The sequence below is a fragment of the Harpia harpyja genome, chromosome Z (assembly GCF_026419915.1).
Source record: "Harpia harpyja isolate bHarHar1 chromosome Z, bHarHar1 primary haplotype, whole genome shotgun sequence".
NCBI lineage: Eukaryota > Metazoa > Chordata > Aves > Accipitriformes > Accipitridae > Harpia > Harpia harpyja.
Window position 1 is genome coordinate 115,388,867 of NC_068969.1, and position 16,458 is coordinate 115,405,324.

The 16,458-nt window shown below is 45.1% G+C and overlaps 1 protein-coding gene across 2 annotated transcripts in view; it reads left to right on the top strand.

Moving 5' to 3' along the window:
• The window catches only part of RAB27B (RAB27B, member RAS oncogene family), a 54,029-nt gene that overhangs the window by 19,513 nt on the left and 18,058 nt on the right, over window positions 1–16,458 (top strand). The window contains exon 1 of one of the 2 annotated variants that reach the window (XM_052777505.1): window positions 5,072–5,236. The exons of the other annotated variant lie outside the window; for it this stretch is intronic. The gene's annotated coding sequence lies outside the window, so the exon portion shown is untranslated. Of the gene's footprint in view, window positions 1–5,071; window positions 5,237–16,458 lie in introns of those variants that run through there. 2 annotated transcript variants of the gene reach the window in all.

A 16,458-nucleotide genomic window follows, 5' to 3' on the forward strand; every position in this document is an offset into this window, starting at 1 on the left:
CTGCACGAAGCTGGGTGGTTTCCTTCAGTCTGTTTTTCTGAGTTTATAGAAGTGATTCCACATAATTTTAAAGCAAATTCACAGCTAGCTCTGTTGAAACACAGTAGCAGCTTGCTCAAAAGAGATGCAGTTTAGGTCTGCATGAAACATTTTTCTGTTGTGTTTTGTTCTGCTTTTGCAATGTGTCTGTAGATAACATGAAAATGTCCAGAGGAAACTTAGCGAAAAGGAACCCACACAGACACAGTGTGATAAGCTGTTATAAATCAGCTCAAATGAAGTTAAGATAATGAGACAAGTCTTTTCAAATTAGAGCATTTTCTCCTATCACAACAGCCCCAGGTACTGAAAAAGAACATTATTACATTTCCAACTGGCCAGCACTTACTAATTGCTGCTTCTGCAGCAAGAGTCATGGGAGACCAAGTCAAAATCAAGGAACTGATGAAGTTCAACACTGGCTGTATTATACAGCTTTCTTCACCATGAATAAATAAATGCAGATGCACACGTTATTTAGGTGCTGATACTCTGTGTTTGCAACATCAAAGTGATCCTGGTTTGTTTCTGAATTGTTGGGCACATCACATATTTAAAACATTGTAACACAGGGAATTAGGAAAAATGGCTGCATTTTGAAGTTAAATAACATATCTGATTTTAAAGAGAGATGCAAATTGCTTGCAATTGCAGGTTGAATTTTTGACTAGGCAGAAATGACCAAGGTCATTATCTGCTGGCCTTAACAATGTCCTTTTTTTAGGAAAAGAACATTTTCTGGGTCTGAAAAAAATCTGGGGCAACCTTCTAGATGAAAAATGTATTTTAATCCAAAAATTTAGTTTCAGTAAATAACTAAATAATCAGGGCTTTTCTTTCCAACATCATTTTGGGCAGAAGAGGATAGTGGTTTCTGACCAACCTTATTCATTCCTCTTATTCTTAACTAATTAGCCCCTGGCTATCAAATCACGGTGCAGAAAACATCAGCATATCCTGCTGAATTATTATTGTTTAGGAAACATATAATGGATTAAACACCCTATTGGCATAAATTGATCAAGTTTGGTTGAGCTCAGTGGAGTTACGCTGCCAAGTACCAAGAGGTGAGCTCTGTCTCCAAGTATGAGTGCAGACATAGACTAGACTAGAACAGACTAGAGCAGAATGGAATAGAATATTTCGGTTAGAAGGGACCTACAACAATCATCTAATCCAACATCCAGCGAGCACACGAACCAGAGGAAGGGGTGACGGGAGCTCCTGGGGACCTGAACCATTTGTGGATGCCCAGCACAACTGGGAGAGGATGAGGGTGGCAGAGGAGTGGAGGAGGAAAGGGAGAAAGCAGGATAGACAGAGGAGACCTACTCATAAAGTAAATCTGCAATACGTGTCTTATCTAATTAACTTGCTGGCCTTATGTAATTAAGTCAACTGTTTGCTCCAGATTCACCTTGGTCATATATCTAGTTTCTATGTTCTAATCTAAATAAGCCTTTTACAAACGGCTTATACTACCGTGTGTGAGTTTAGTCTGGGTGGAGTTTTTTTGCATAGAGGGCCAAGACACATGCTTGATACTATTTAAAACACATAGAAAGTTTCTCCTCAAAGAATCTTGGCAATTCAGGCAGTACATTGGTCAAGGACAGGATGAGAAAGAATATGAAATATGCTAGCAACACTTTGTCATTGCTCAGTTCAGACATAGCCGTGTCTGATTGCTTTCATTAAATATCACTAATTGCTACTGACAACCCTTTGGAGGGCCACTGGGCAGTCTTACGTGTGTTAAGGCTCCCCACAACATGTCACATATTTGTCACGTCGCATGCCCCCGCGACAGAAATCCTACCTGATGCGTGTGACTTGTTAGGCCACTGTAAGAGAGCAACGTGCCCCAGTCCTTACAGACCCACGCTGAGTGAGTTAAGCAAGACTAAAGCAGATTGAATGCATTTGCATAAGAAGTTTGTAGCAGTTTAATGAGGTTGAATATACATTAATTTAGCGTGCTTCAGTGAGATGAAAAATGACGCTATTAGTACTTTGTGAAAAACCACAACTGAGCCACAAGAACTGGTTTAAGACAGCTTACTTAAAGGCATACACCAGTTTTGCTAAACATAGTTAAAATGATTTTTTTTTTTTTCCCCCACGTAGAGCAGGCCTTAAAGAAAAATTTGAATGAGAAATAACTTTCTGGTATAATTAAAGGGAAAACAGGGGGGAGAGAGAGAGTTGGCTGCAACTTCTTCCTTATTGCTGGGGAAGAGTGAAGCTATGCCGAGCTGGGCAGCAGCTGCCAGCTGGTATTTGCTCCCAGCTGCGGGCACAGGGAGAACAGGTGAGATAACATATTTGCTTTCATTGTGGTGCGATATTGCAGGTAATGCAAATATTCCCTCGTCACAGGGAACATAAATACCACATCCTGCTACTACTTCTAAAGCAGATCCAGCCCTCTTTAAAAAAAAAAAAAAAAAAAAAGTGTATCAGGAAATACCACCCTTTCGTTATGAATTTTGTATGATTTTCTCTAATAACTCTGTAAAGTATTTGTTTAGTCACTGCTGCTTCACATGAAATTTCTCTATCTGGAAAGAACAGGGTCCATGCACATTTCCTGTTCTTGTGAGTAGCACTGAATTTTAATTGTTAGAGGAATAAGCAGGAAACTGAGGTTACTAAGACATTTGCCTTTCATTGAAGGGACCCAAAAGAAACACAACTACCATAGTTTTATTTAACATTTAGCAGCCTAGAGGAGATAAAGAGAAAACTTATCTGGGAACTGCAAGGGCTTCAGAGAAATGCTTCTGCCTGAAACTGTCCATCATAGCAAAACATTTCCAGTTATATAAAAAGAGCTGGCAACCAGCAGAGTTACTAATTGCCTGTGTGGCCAAACTGAATCACTGCTGATTGCAAGCCAATTTGTCAGATACTGTGTGGGTGCGAAGTTCTGAGCTGTGAGGCCTCAAAGAAATGTTTGCCAACAGTTTGATCTCCTCCGTCTATGAGCACTGGGCATTTACCAGCAGGGAAAGGGGCAAACAGACCAGCGATAACCCATTTAGGAGTGTTGCAGCAGCTAACGCTGGCAACCGGTCTGACTGATTTTAAACTGAATGACTGCTGTTCCCAGCTGAGCTGCATGGAAAGTATTTTTCAAAAAAGGATGTGTGTGCCATAGGTAAGAAGGTTTATTTGTGAGCTGTGCAGCCCAAAGAACAAATCTGTTCAGAAAAACTCTTTTTCTCATGGTAGTGACAGCAGTGTTTTGAAACATTGCCAGTAACAAACCCCAGGGAAGGGCAGAAACCATGTAAACAGACCTCCAAGTGGCTATAAGCGCTAGAAGGTGGGACTGGGCGCAGGATCTGCAGCTGGATCGTCCTCCTGGGATCATGAAAGGTTACCTGCAGCTAGCCCAATTTTGCAGGTATCTCTGGACACATGGAAAAAAAGAGGGTTCCTATGTGTTCAAGTAGGGTGTGAAGCTCAAACTCCCATTCTTTGTTCCTCACCCGATGAGGTGTTCTGTCTATCAACCTACTTTATCAGTGTGATACCTCAGCATTCCCCATCACATCTCACCAATGACTTCACACACACAAAAGAAGACATATAAAAGAGGAATTGTAACTTCACAGGCCACTCTGCTGATACTATGACAAGTCCAAGGATTTGAGTGAAATTATTAGAACTCACTCTGAACACGCAGCTCTGCCAGCCAAGGGCTTTCCAAAGTGCCATAACCTTGCCAAAATAGGTGTACAGGGTAATGCCGGCCCTTATTTTTCTGTGCTGTTCTCACTCAGCTCTCTCCCTCTCCTGCCTATTGCATTCTTACTTTTAAAGCAGATATTTTGGGGCCAAACGGTGCTAGTACTACGTGCCAGTTACCAGCAGCGTAGTGCAAATGTTGTTATTGTTTTCCACATGAATACCAATGCGCGGTACTAAAGAGAGAACACATCTCTCCCAGCCCTGTGAGGCTTCTCAAGTGCTCTGCGATGGAGACATCAAATTCATTTCAAGTTAAGGTAAAGAGTTACCCTCACGTAATGACGAGCCTGTAGCAGAAATGATTATAACCGTGCTGTTGGGCTGCATGGGCTCACTGAAGGTACTCCAGTCGTGTGGAAGCGGTTCGGAAAAAGCTGCGCTTTAGCTACAAAATACTGGGGTGTTTCGTTTTTTTTTTTTTTCAGTAGCACAGAGTGATTGGGTTACCAGTGAGTGGATTAGCGCTGGGTGAACTCTTGCAGCTGCACCACTCGATCCTCAGTGCTGGGATACTGGAATAGCGGTGGGGTTGGAAACACAACCTGACTGACCGACCGCCTCGGATCGAGTTTGGGGAACTAGGAGATGGATTAAAGGGAAAATTCGAGTTAACTTGAGCTAGCGAGGCTGTGGAAAGCAGCTCTTTCAACTTCTTCCCCTAAGGACTCAGGGGGGTGATAAGCAATAGGTTACAGCTGCTCTTTGCTCTGCATCAGGCCTGCAATGCCGGAGCCGTGCTCAGCTGGGGCTGCTCCCCTGGAGAACTGCTGGCAAAACCTGAACGCCCATTAAACCGATGGCAGGGCACAAGTCGGGACTGGCCGGGCTGTGGGACTCGGCTGGCAGGCTCCTGCCCTTCTCCTCCCTCCAGGTAAGGCAGGGCTGGCTCCCGCTTGGGGTAGGGACTCTCCCTCGGAGCGAAGACGCTGCTCAGGCCCCTGGTTTCCTCAGGGGGAAAGCTGGAAGCCCTCCCCCGGAGAGGGACCGGTTCGCCTGAGGGAAAATCAGGGAAGAGGGCGGTCTGCCGTCAGACCCCTTCTTCCCGCTCTCCGAGGGCTTTGGCTTGACCCGCTCCCCCCCGGCTGGGCACCTTCCCCAGAGGGAAGGCTGATCTCCTCCTCCTCCTCGTCGCTACCACAGGTTTCAGCGCCTCACGCAGAGACGCCCGCGGCAGGTAGGAGCGGCGGAGGGTGCTTCCCCTCAGGAGAACCCGGCCCCGGCCCGCCTTCACGTCCCGTCCCCGCCCCGCCGCCGCCAGCCTCGGCCCCGGGGGCGAGCGCCCACATCCGTGCGCCGGCCCCGGCAGCGACGCCTCCGCCTCAGCCCCAGCCTCGGCGCCGGGCTCCCGCAGAGGGAGGTGCTCCGCGCCTCGCTCGTCCCCCTTCTCGCCGCCGACAGCGAGGGAAAGAGGCGCAGGCGGCGCGGAGCTCCCGGAGAACAGGTCTCTGCCGCCCGCGGAGAGCGTGTGTGAGGGGAGAGCGGGACGTGGTGGTGGGCGGGCGACCCTTCCCGCCTCGCCGGGCGCTGTCGGCCCTCGGGCTCCGCCGTTTCCCGCGGCCCGGCGAGGCGGTGGGCCAGGCCGGCGGCGAGGGGCGGCCCCTGGGACTTCGTGTGTGGAGGGAGGGTAAAATGGAGACCGGGGATGGGGAGCCGGTTGCGGGGTGCTTCGAAATGGGTCGGTGAAGGTGAGCACGGAGCCCGGACAGTCGCCCCGCTCCAGCCCGCGGCCCGGGGCGGCTTCCAGCCGCCCCGGGCCGCGGGCTGGAGCGGGGCGACAGGCGGGAGTCCCACCCCCGACTATCGCGACTGTGTTCTCCTCGTGACAGCGCGGGGGACGCGCAGAGAGGATGTATAGGTTCCTGGCATATCCTGCGTTTTGAGCTGGCAGATTTGTGAATGTGGAAGACCTGGCTGGCGGAAAGGGAAGGGCAGGATAAAGCAGCTAGTGAATGATGCGTGCCAGTGAATGATGCCTGTAAAAGCCTAAAGTGAATTCGTAACGAGGCGGGCTTATTCCAGGATGTCCAAATATAAGTTACCCCGAAATAGTTCCTCCGTGAGCAGACGAGTTTTGACGGCGCAGTGTCTGCTGTCACTCCTTAATTTGGGTGGAGGAATGAGATGAGAATATGATATGGAGTATATAAAAAGACCAGCTGAGACGGAAGCAGAATGCACTTTTTCATTTAAAAAAAAAAATAGCTGGTTCAGAAATACCGTGCAGAGTATTGTTATGCCATTGTATGGCTAATAGCCTTATTAGATCAGATTATTGTGGAGAGGCTTCTTTCATGCAGTTCTATGCACTTTGCAGGAATCGTGGAAACAGATTTGGTCCTTAAGTTCGTAGCCAAGCGCAACTTCTGCAGAGTTTAACTGAAGCATCTTTGCGAGTGGCTGTGGCAGGAGGAGAAAGGCAGGTACGCCGAGTAGCAGGGAAATAGTTTGCCTCTTCTGAGCTCTATTATAAAAGTTCTTTTAAAGTAGCTCTATGCCGTGGGCTGTAGGTGAAAAAAAGAATTGCCAAAGGTAAAATGAATTGCATACTTGCAGACATATGGGGGGAAAAAAGGCCTGAGTCTTGGAGTTATGCTAATTCACACCAGTGAGAGAGAGCGTGACTCCTCTTTCAGTTCTTTAATCAGACTTTGACTCAAAGGAGAAACAGTTTTCCCATGCTGAAAAACTCTTCTCAACAAATCTGGTGGGTTTTGGCTGCGTGTGAAGTTCTCAAGATGGGGTGTTACAAGTAAATGCGCAAGAAGGCACTGTTGGCAGTTTTGCACACAGCGTTGTTGGAAAGCTCTGTTAAAACATGGTGCTAGGGAAGTTTGAACAGCTGCAAAGAAAAGCGACAGCTCTCATGGTGTGGTGCTTATTTTTGCCTTCAAAGAAACAGCAATATATTGCAGCCTGCTAAAATGTGCGAACTGGGGAGTAGCAACATGCTCCCTTAGAGCGTGCCTAGAAACTGCTAAGGCTGACATATCACAACCTGGTCATTACTGAAATACATGCTGTCACTGTTTAAAGCTGGCATAATAGCATCTCGAAAATATATTGCCCTTGAGAGCATGTCACAAAATACAGTTGTATGCTGCTTACCTGTATATCTGCGAGCCCTGCCTGCTGAAAGTCTGAATTTGCATTTGCGAGAACTGGATAGCTTTTTTTTTTTTTTTCCTGGGAGCTGTTCTTTTCTCACTGTTCATGCACTGCAGCCTCAATTTTCCAAGCTGATTTTCCTGTTAGCCTGTGGCAGGTATTTGGTCTCAGAACTGCTGCATAGGCGACTATAAGTGTAAGTTGTGCTGGTTCCCACGAAAACGTTGGTTTTGCTCTTTCTTTCATTGAGAAATGAAATAGCCCAGAGTAATTCAGCAGAAGGTCTCTGTTTTGCATTTTGTGTTTTGAAATGTGACATGGGGAAGCAGCATGGTCGGTAGCATAATGCAGCAGGTCTGGGTTTGATCTGTGTGGCATTGGGAAAGTTTGAGCCTGGCAATTGGTCCTTCCTCCCTGCCACCCCCAGGTGTGGTTGTTGGCCTGGGTGGAGGTACCCGTGTCCAACAGCTGAGATAAAGTGTGGCCCTGTGCCTGCAGCTGAGTGCTCCCTGCTGCAATATTCCCTGTGCTCTGTTGTAGTTAATGCAGCAGTATGAAATGGCCAGACAGCATGGAAATAGGCAGTTTCTGTGATCTAAACCACAGCATGTTTATCAGGCAATGGATAATTCTCTGGAATGACTGATAGGGAGTAGACCGTGTAATCTTGACATTTCATATCAGGAAAGGAGCTTTAAGATGTATGTTTCCTTTTGAATCTTGAAGAACTGGCTAATTCCCATAGGTTAGAGTTATAAAACTCATTGCTAATCTTGCTTGTGACAGCTCCTAATTCACTTCTCATTCTTGCCCTCAAAACCTTTCATTTGCTTGTCTGCCCCTAAACGCCTGGGTCCGCTCCCGGCACCATTGGCAGGACAGGCAGGGCTGGCATTAACCAGGGTGCGGCAGGTATGGCACTTTCTTGAGAGATAGGAGGGGAACCAGCTGTGAGAACTTCAGAGGTGGTGTTCCTGGTGTCTGCCTGCCATGTCCTGATGCAAGCAGAAGGCCACTGGTGCAGAGAGGAGAAGCACACCCTGGGAAGCTTGCTGGCAGCGGCATGGTCACAGGCATGAGCAGTATCCCAGGAGGACCATCATGGGGAGTCGAGAAGACAGGCGTGAGAAGACTTTCTCCTTTCTGGTACAGCCTCAGCTGGAAGAGAGAAATAACTGTTCTCTCTGCAGCTTTAAGGGGTTAAAACTTCTGGGATAACCAATTTGTGCCTGAGCAGTACAATAGACTTTAATTCCTAAAACCTTTCATGGAATAATCAGATTGCTTTAGTGTTCACATAAGATTGTCTGCTGTAGAAAGAAGAAATGATTTACTGTTTCAAAAGCAGTGATTTAAATGTGTAATAGCCATTAGCTTGTTAGAACTAATGACTTTCTATCTCAAGGAACCTTCTTTACAATTTGCAGTCCTTAAAGAGTCACGATAAATGGGATCAGATTATTTGACAAACCAAACCGTTTTGATCACTGTTGTACATTTTTATTTAAACAGAATGGTACAGGGAGTGGAAGTCTGCCTTACCGTATGGAGGCAGGTGTAGCTGCTATTGCGTCTAATGATTATTGCAGTGATTGTTTAAAGGGACACTGAAAGTGTTAGAGCTTTCTGAGCCTGTTGTAAGCAATATGGAACAAAAGGCATTACTTTTCAATTATGCCAAAAATCTTCTTTACCTGTCTGACAGCAAAAGGGAGACCGCTTTGAGGATTGCGGAAGGGCTTTTGATGAAGTGCAATCAAATGTAATTACCTCTGTAGCATTCCCTGGGTTCAGGTGTGAACTGAGTGTGCAAATGGCAGGGCCAGTCCCTGGCCCTTTAGGGTTTGAGAGAACCGTGTAAAGTTGCACTTCAGCCACAGAAAAGCCTCCGTGTTTCTAGGTAAGCCCCTGCACAGGCTTGGGATATGCAAAGTGAGTTTGCCACCCTAATGGAGGTTTGTTATTAAAGGAACTTAAAACCTAGCCCAAAGATTTTGGGAAAAGCAGCAACATATAGAAATACAGACCTGTCTAGGGTGCAGCCAGCCAATAGCTTAAACTACTGTAATAGCAGCTTTGCTTTTTATTCACAAACCTGTGATACTCCTTTGTCAGGTGTGACTGAGATCTCCCTGGCTGCAGTTTAAGCGCAGCAGAAGCAGCAGAGAGCAGGTCCCTTCCCCTTGGTGGCTGCCCTCCTGCTCCGGAGGAGGCCAGTAGTGACTGGGAGCATTGCATTCTAAGTCAGGTTGGCAGTGTCTGTAGTGGGTATCCGTAACAGGGCAGTCTTGAGCAGGCGATTCTTCGGTCAGCATTGTGTGCTCAGTTCCTGCTAGCCTCAGGCAGGCAGGGGAGTACAGGCCACTTGCACAGTGATGCAAGTACATGAAGTCCAAGGAAGCTGCTTTTTTTTTTTTTTAGGAAGAGAATAGCTGTTAGAAGGACCGTCAACTTTACAGGAATGGTGGCCACGGTGTTTCAGAGCTGTAACAGGTGCTGTAGCCAGCAGTAGGCTCCACTCACTGCTTTCTGTCCATTCCCAAACTGATATGGCTGGGTTTCCTGGGGTTTTGTTTTGGTTTTTTTTTCCCTATTACTGTACATACAGCCCATTATCTATAGACAGCACAAACCAGAAATTCTCCTAGCCTTAATCTTGATTCAGACTTTTCATTAGATACTTCACTATGGAGATGCTCCAAAAGACAGGTTTGGGCTGATTCTGGGATCAATTAGAGGGTTAACAATGGCCCCTGGCTGATTGTGGTCAGCCCTGTGTTCCCCTGCTGCTTCCGAAAATATTTTTGGAAGGAGATTAGAAAGCATCCATGTTAACAAAATTGAGCTGTATTGGCCAGACTTTGGGCTGACTAACTGTAAACCAGCATAACTGGTTAGTGGAGCGATGCTGTTTCATACCGTCGGAGGACGGCCCCAACTATCGGGACAGGCTTTCTAAGCTGTGGAGTTGACTTTCCTCCCTCTACCCCCCCTTGCTCTTTACTCTGTTGATAACTGTTCATTGCACATATTGATTCATGTATGCAGGAAGAAGGGTAGTGTTATAAAAAACATGAGTAGCTGGCAAACGTTCAGGTCTTTTAGATGTAATCATCCACTTTGGAGTCTTCATCAGCATATCAGGGTTCCTAAATTTAAATAGAGATCTGCAGAAAACCAGTGTAACAGTCACGTGCTTGGTGGCAAAGGCTGGGCTTTGTCAAAGGAGTTTTACAAAAGATTTATGATGAGTTTTGGATTCAAAACATGAATTTGATAAGGTCAGGGAGAGATGAAGTATGGATAATGATACCATGCTTCTGCAGTTAAAAGGGAAGTCTAGCCCACTTCATGTCTTTCAGATAACTATATTAGCTCATAAATTTTCATAGGATTTTTTTTTTTCCCTGACACACAGACTTGCCTTCAAAAGAGCAGGAGAGACTTGGAGGGTTTGAACAGCAAGTCAGCAGCAACTCGGCATCTCTCCTGGAATCTGTGGCGTGTTGGGCTGTGTTGGTAGGGTGGGGAGTGACCCTGCACTTGTGACAGCAGTCCCGATATCCCCCTTCTCTCCTGTTTAACCAGGAATACTTCCCTGTGTATGTCCAATCCTTGTACAACTTTTGGACTCCCTCAAAGGGAGTTACATGATTTATATAAATTTTATGAGATTTTTTTTTTCAGTGAGCCACTGAAACTTCCCACACTGGCTTTCCTCCTCCTTAAATGCATTCCTGTAAGTGTTGTTAATGACTGTGCTTGTTTTCCTTTTTGAAGTGTGAATGAAAGATTAGAGTATTTGCTGTCTGGGTTATTTTACAGTGGCAGGATTCTGCTGCCTTTTGCAAAATCCTTTTCTGGCTTGTGTATTTTGCAGGTATTTTCTAAATTATCATTAATTTCTGGTCAGTAGCACAGTTATATTTGTGCAGTCAATCAAGTGTGATAGACTGGATTACGTGCTAAATACAGACCTACTGTGGCATGGTCAACCCAGAACTAATTCCTGTACTTACTGAGCAGGTTTTTGAAATGGTGAAATAGAGGAAAATGTGTATGGTTGCTTGTGTTGTAACTCGCCTTGTATTATGTGTTTGGCCTAGAGGAAAAAAGGACTCGGGAAGTGTCGTGATAACAGCTTCTGGTAATAGTTGGGTGTGGTCCTTGTCTTTGCCTTTTTTCTTTTTTGTATTGCATGTATTTTTCATATTCCTTAATACTGAAAATGACTGAATTAGTCACTCTTCTCCCTTGCCCACACAAATGTAAATATGTATTTGTTGTGTGTGTATGTAGCAAGAAGAGTTTTCAGGCAGCGACACCACGTCGGCAGGAAGGGAAGGGCTTCAGAGCTGCTCTTCCCTCTTTAAGTGCAACTTGGGGTAGCAAAGCATGCAGTGTGAGAAAAGGAGTCCAAAAGGTGTGGGTATGTGAACAGAAAGCAGGGATGGACGTGGGTAGCTGAGAGCATGCTGCTTGTTTTATTCTGAATAATACTCGTGGGATGTGTGGTGATGTGAAAGGGTTCTAGCTTAGGAAATGTCTGGTGTTTACCCATCTATTTAGAAAGCCGTATTTGGAAATTTTACTGGTTTTGCTTGTCTGAATGCTCACTGCAGGTTTTTTGTGAGTTGAAGGGGAATTTAAAGTGGAAGTCCTGATGGCTCCTTCACAGGGCACATGTAGCAGTGAGGAGTGGGACAACAAACTCGCCTTCTTACCTGTGGAGTTATGTTCAGCCTGTGCTCACATGGGTGAAAGCTGAAAGTCCATATACTTAAAGAACTTCTAAAATGCAGTATGTTCTGTATATATTTCTTTCTCTATTAAAAAGGGTATCCTGGCTTACTAAAGAGAGTAGTATGTGGCTGTGGCTTGCCAAGAGTCTTCTACATACTGAAGCCTGAAGCTGTCTGTGCTCAAATGCTGCGAGGCAGCTGTGCCAGAAAGCACCCGTCTGGTCCTCCAGGGGTTTCCACTGTAAGGAAGAAAATAAGGAAAGATCATTTCTTTCGCACTCATGCCGCATTTGTTACGTATTGTTGCTCACAGCTCCTGTATGGAAATTGTGTATGCCTGATTTTGAGCGGAGAAGCCAGCTTTAATTTCATCTCAGCATAGCTCCAGTGAGTTGTTTGATTTTTGAGGGGGAAAATGTTTGGCTCATTGTGGGCCATTTTCTTGGCAGCTGTGAGGCTCTGCTTTTTTGGCAGATGATTGCAGACAAATTATAGCATGATGCTGGGATGACTGGACGGAGTTTTATCTTATCTTTCCTACATCCTGTCTCTTTCTCCCACTCGGAAAGGACTTGCGAGGCTACTTTCTGATAATGCGCTCTTAAATTTAATTCTCTGTCTGTTCCACTTTGAATTGCAGATGGTCCTGTATGTTCTCACTGCTAGGGAAGAGGTGTCTATTGTGACTCTGTTAACGAGTTTGATGTTTATAATCTGGTTGGTGTGGGGTTCTCTCTTGGATGCTCCATCAGCGAGAGACGTCCCACAGTAAGAGAGTAACAGGTTGTGGGGTTTTGAGGGTGACAGGGGACTAGAGTTTAGTTCTTCGCTGTACTGGTTGTAGCTGGGATAGAGTTAATACCAGCCAGAATCTTGAGGATGAAAGAAAAGGAAGTTTGCTGGTGTTCCTGCAGAAGACCAGGGGAGGCTTTCTGTTCACATTGCAGAGCTTTGCGTTTCTGTTCAAAGGACGTAGCTAAAGAACTTCAAAGACCAGCCACATCCAGGTTGATCTTGAGATGTCTTTTCTGCTACAGCCTGTATGATTTCTTTAGGAGGATAGACGGAGCTAGAAATAATGCATTTCAAAACTCTCTTGTACATAGTGACTCTGATTTCCAACAAGAACCTGCTGCCATTGGTGTTTTTCATCTCCTAGAAGTGACTCTAACAGGAAACGTAGCAGGCAGCCTGTCCTCCCACAGATCAGCTTTGCCTAGCTCTCCTCTTTTCTTTATTAGAAGTCTCCATGCAGCTCTTTGTTTATCAGAAAGTTAATGGTACATCTGTGGAGTGCTTGGGAATGAGAATGGGTGGTCTTGGTGGTACTGTGCTAAACTTGGTTAATGCCCACCTGTCTCTCAGGCCTTTTCCAAAGTATTTTTAAACCATGAGTTGGTATTGGGGTCATCTCTCTGCATGCCATGCATTGGTGGTACGTGCCCTTGTCACCTGCATCCAGTTGCTGACCCTGAAGGGAACCAGGAGCGGAATCTCCAGGGTGAAAGGATGGTGCCACAGTCATTCTGGGGGATCCTGCAGGTCATCATCATGTGGTCCAGTACCTTTGCCTGTGCTTAGGAACATCATTCCGTGACCCGAGACATGATGGCTCGTGCTGTGCACCAAAGAAAGTTGAATGGGGTCGGTTTGTAGGTTTTTTTGGTGCTGTTGGATCTATTAGGCTGTTGCTGGGCTCTTGGAACAGCATTGCATTTTATTTGAGGATCAAATTTGTATCAGCTGATGATATTTCAAGGTGCCAGAGGCTGTCAAAAAAGGGGAAAGTGGTGGAGGTCTTAATGGTGCTGGAGAAGTCAGACTCCAGCCTCACTGCAGCAGAATCAAAGAGGAGCAGCAAGTCTCCCAGTGCCAGCTGCGGTGGGGAGCGTAGAGTTTGCTCGTGAAGCCTTTCCCTGGTTGGCTCAGAGTTTGCTGATTTGAGTAAGTGATAGTAACTATGTCTGTGTGGTGCGCCTCTGATACAGTCATCCCTGAGTTGGTCCTCAGGACAGCACTGATTTTTTTTGTTATGGTTTTTACATTTAAAAAAAAAAAAAAAGCTTGGATGAATAGTAGCGGTGCTGATATATTTTGCTGCAGAGGGAACGAATCTCTTGCTGACCGGCTGCTGGTACAATATGTGTGCTGTGACTTTATATCCTGTGTTTTCTAGAGCTAATGTTATTTATACAAGATTTTTGTTTGTTGGGCCTTTAACTAGTAGCATGCCAAGGGAAATAAAATCTTATTTTCTGGAACTGACTTTTCTCTCGTTGCACACATACCTTTTTCTTGATGATATTCCCATTAGCTACTTAGGTAAGCGTTGAACTTCTTTCAACAGCCCTCTCCATTAATGAGAAAATGTGTTATCAGAAAATCTAGTAGATAATCTATTTGATTAGGAAGGTCTTTTAAAATTTAAAAACCTGCAAAGTTTGAAATTTAGAAGTTTTCAAATTTTTTAATCTTTTCCAATTCTGAGAGGCTAAAAGTATGACTAACAGGCCATGTTGTTAGGTTAGGTTCATCAGAATCTTAGCCTGCTGAATTTATTTTTACAGTAGATATAAACATCTTGAGATGAAAAAGAGTTTCTCAATTGAAACCATTTTTCTGCAGTTTGTTCCCAGCCAAAAGTGATTTTTTTTTTTTTTTTTTATTTTTTGAAAAGCAATTTAGATTTCAATGAATTGCCTTTCTCCCAGTTTTTAAGGAACACACTACAAATGCAAGAAGAAAACCAGACTTATAACTTTTCTCCTCTGCATCCCTTTCCATGCACTGGGGAGGCTCTTCAGAGCGAGCTGCTGACTGGTGCCGAGGCTGTCGCTTTAGTTGGAGGGGTTATTGATGGATCTGCAAAGGGCTGGAGCCCTCCTGCTTCCACAGTCCCACCTTTGGAGGTGCTGCGTTTGGGAGGCTCCTCTGGGCATGCCAAGCTGAGTGTGGTGGGGTGTGCCATGGTGCGTTTCCTCTGTGCCTTGGGTACAGAGATGCAGAGCAAAGGCACGGTGCCTGAGGAGTAGATTTTCCTCTCCCTGTAGGCTATAACTGAATGTCTTCAGGTTTGGTTGGTTTATGTGAAGCCATATCTCTCTATCGGGAAAATGTTCTCTGGGGTATCTGCTGACAAGTGCCAGATTTTAAATGATCTCTCACACTGTAGTTAGAGAACATTAAATAGGGGTGGAACAAAATAATCGAGAAACAAGATGCTGCTTCTGGTCTAGATGGGAATCTTGTCTGCCAAGAAAGCAGAAGAGTGTTTTTTAAATCAGGCTCAGTCTAGATGCACAGCCTGGAAGAACAGCATCAAAATGTCACATTTATCATCCTCTGGCTGTTGGCCATGTTGGCAGAGAGGGTTGGGAGGGACAGTTGGGAGGCCTGTTTGGGTTTTTGTAAAGCTTAATTGGTAACATGGTATTAGAGAGACAGCACGGGCTTCAGAATTGGAGGGTGAGATTACATTAGTTGAGTGGAAAATTGGTTTTGGTCTGTGTGGGCACTTGCAGGTTGACTGAGCCCTGTGGGACAGACGGTGGGGGAGACCTTGCTGGTTCTGGCTGCTCTGACTGCAGGTGGTCTGTGGTGGAGACACAGTCACAGCAAAATGAGTTGCCATATTACAACTTCAAGTCCATTTAGATGCTCTCAGGATGGTAAGGACTTGAAAGTTAAGGTTCCAGGCACAGGGGTGTTTTTTGAATGTCGTCATGGGAATTGTGAATTGGGTTGCTTTGTTTTAGCAATGTAAGACTTTTGCATTACAGCCCAGGGGTGTTTCTTTTCAGTAGCTCAATATATTGAGCCATTTAAAATTAGAGTTGAATAAAGTATATTGCACTTTTGCTGTGTTAATAACCTCTTAATAGAAAATCCTGCAGTGTTTTTCAGATTTTTGCTAGAAGAAATTCTCTTGAAATACAGTCTCTTTTCTTTAAGAACCCCAAACCTTCTCCACTGAAGAACCTTGCTTTGTTTCAGATATGGTGTATGATTTTTATACTTCAGTTGTACATACTGTTTCAGTTAACATTTGTCATGAAACAAAATGAAACATTCAGAATTTTCAAATCCGGCTAATTATAGACATGTTTAAAAGCATGCTTAGATGTTTATCTAATAGTAATTATTAGTAATCAGTAGTAATTTTAACTCTTTCATTCTAAATGAAATTAAAATATTAATGCTCAAATTTCCTGTGGAACAAGAACTCAGTTTGCTGTCCTACAGCATTTTGGAAGTGGTAAAACAGTAATGGCAGTGTGACGGCAGTGGATCCGTCTGGTCTGTCAAAGTCTCCCTGCATGCAGGTTTTTGTGAAGCATGCTCCTCCCGACTCCGTCACGTAGCTGGTCAAGGAGAGGAAAACTGGTGGTTTCAGGTTAAAATCTGAAGGAATAAAACCCCTTTATCCAACCAATGACTATTTTACTTTCTTACGCAGTACAGTGAATGAGGAGAGCAAAGTTGGAGTAACCGTGCCAAAAGACACCAGTTCCCAGGCTGCCTCCCTGCCCTGGTCGCATGGGTGACTGCCTCGGCTAGCGCCAGGCTGGGAGAGGCTGCAATGCTTGTGCAGCCCCTGGTGCAAACAGGCAGGAATTTCTGGAAAGGCAGTCAGTGCTGGGAATAGGAGTGCCAACTGCCTTTTCGTGACAGATTTACAAAAATAGGTTTTTAATCATCCTAGTCTGATGTATATTTTGCTCAATGTTTACACGTCTGGTAAATTCTGAATATTCTGCTTTGCACATTTGCATAGCAAGGAGATGCTGAACTTCAGCTCCCAGAGAACATGGGAACA